The sequence below is a fragment of the Myotis davidii genome, unplaced genomic scaffold (genome assembly GCF_000327345.1).
Source record: "Myotis davidii unplaced genomic scaffold, ASM32734v1 scaffold284, whole genome shotgun sequence".
Classification (NCBI taxonomy): domain Eukaryota; kingdom Metazoa; phylum Chordata; class Mammalia; order Chiroptera; family Vespertilionidae; genus Myotis; species Myotis davidii.
Genome location: NW_006295261.1, coordinates 1,658,224 through 1,660,423, shown reverse-complemented (window position 1 = coordinate 1,660,423; position 2,200 = coordinate 1,658,224). Strand labels below are relative to the sequence as shown.

At 45.1% G+C, this 2,200-nt stretch overlaps 1 pseudogene; it reads right to left on the bottom strand.

Annotated features, from left to right (window-relative positions):
• Window positions 1–377: 377 nt before the first annotated feature.
• LOC102769338 lies at window positions 378–661 on the bottom strand (annotated as a pseudogene).
• Window positions 662–2,200: the final 1,539 nt, after the last annotated feature.

Genomic DNA, 2,200 nt, shown 5'->3' with positions numbered 1-2,200 from the left:
GGGACGGGGAGGAGTAGTGGGGGAGAGGGAGACATATGCACATCAACTGGTTGCCTCCCACCCATACCCCTTCCAGGGGCAGGGAGCAAACCCATAACCTAGGTACATGCCCTTGCCCAGGAATTGAACCCACGGCCCTTTGGTCTTTGGGCAGACACACTAATTGCTGAGCAAAACTGGCTAGGGCCTTTAAAAAAATTCTTAAAATGCATTTATTATGCTCCCTGCTGATAACTGGTCAATTAAATTTTTCTTCTAAAAATAACTTAGGACAAGAAAATTATTTATAGATATTAAAAAACAGAACTCATGCATTCTCTCCAGGGTCTGACCAAACAGGTGTTAGAAAAAAGCATGTTTCCTACTTTGATTTCTGTTTTTTAATAACCAGAGGAAATCCCTTGTTGTATTCATCTTGGTTTCAACAGAATACTCATCAATATCCTTTTCTTCCTTTGAATCTTGATCTGGCAACCAACATTGATCTTTTACATTAAAAAAATAAATATTTCAAAGCTTTGAAGTTTCCTTACTTCAAATATTGCAGAGGGGATTTTCCTTCCTGGAGCACACAGTGGGACTGCAGCAGACAGGCACTCCGATGCTCCTTCAACCCCCCGCATGTATTGCCCTCCGACTTGTCCTTGTAATACTGAGACATGGCTGAGCCTCCTGCCTGCCACGGCCTGCATTGCTTCCGGCCTCAGTGGCCCCAACCCTACTGCCTGTTCTGTATTTTAGTTGTAATTTTGATGTGGTTGTGGGAGGCAAGTATCACGTTTACCAATGCCACCATCTTGGTTCTTCTCTGTTTCTGGATCTTTGTAAGCTGCTGCCCCAGTGTTGGAGCTCAGATCAAGTGAGTCTGTCAGCAAGTAAATCTGAGCATGGGCTCTTTAAGAGGAACATCTAGGACTCCAGAAGCCTTCTGTTTCACTGGACGCAATCCCTGCTGGGTTTCACAGTGTGAAATTATTGGGACTTCTTTTCCTGGTACTGGAACCCTGGGCTTGGGACCCCCTATGGGGCTAGTACTCAGGGAGGGAGGAATCTTCTCTGCTGAGATTTCTCTCCTATATCTTGATTGCTACACTGTTGATGTAGGACTTACCTATTCTGAGTCTCTACCCCTCCTACCAGTATTTTATTGCACTGACTTGAACTTCCAGCACTGTCTTGAATTAAAGTCATGGTAGCAGACATCCTGCCTTGTTCCTAATCTCAAAGGTAAAGATTTCAGTCTTTTACCTTTAAGTATCATGTCAGCTTTAGGATTTTTGTAGATGTTCTTTATCAAGTTTAGGAAGTTACTCTCTATTCTTATTTTTCTAAGGGTTTTAAAAGATCATTAATTGGTGTTAACTTTTGTGAAATGCTTCTAAATCAGTCAGTATGCTACATGAGTTTTCTTCCTTAGACTGCTCATATGGTGGATTACATTGGTTGATTTTTCAACTATTGAACCAGCCTTGCATCACTGGATAAACTCCATTTGAATTTGGTGTATAATCCTATATAATAAAAGCCTAATATGCAAATTGACCTAACATGCACTGACACGCACTGACCACCAGGGGGCAGACGCTCAACAAAGGAGCTGCCCCCTGGTGGTCAGGGTGCTCCCACAGGGGGAGCGCCGCTCAGCCAGAAGCCGGGCTCACAGCTGGCAAGCACAGTGTGGGGGGCGGGAGCCTCTCCCACCTCCATGACAGCACTAAGGAGGAGCAAGCAGGTGAGCGGTAAAGAGCGAGGGGTCCCAGACTGTGAGAGGGAGGGGTCCCGGAGGGAGCGGGCCTAAGCCGTCAGCCGGACATCCCCCGAGGGGTCCCAGATTGCAAGAGGGCAAAGGCCAGGCTGAGGGACCCCCCTGCCCCCCACACGCACATATATACCCTGTGCACGAATTTCATGCACCGGGCCTCTAGTTCTTTAATATGTTCTTGGTATAATGAATAATTTTTTATTGAAATCTGGTTATTTTTATATCATGTTTGTATACTGTATCTTATTTTAACTCACTTTTTGGGATATTATTCCAGCAGGGGAAGGGTGGCTTTACCTCATTACAACTTCATGCCAGGTTCATGAAGCTCAGGTTCTCCACTTGGCCTCTGTTGATATCCAACAATAGTGGTATTCTTTCTTACTGCTCAGCAAGTTGGGATTTCTGGCTCTACCATGGTCTCTACAGACACCTAGG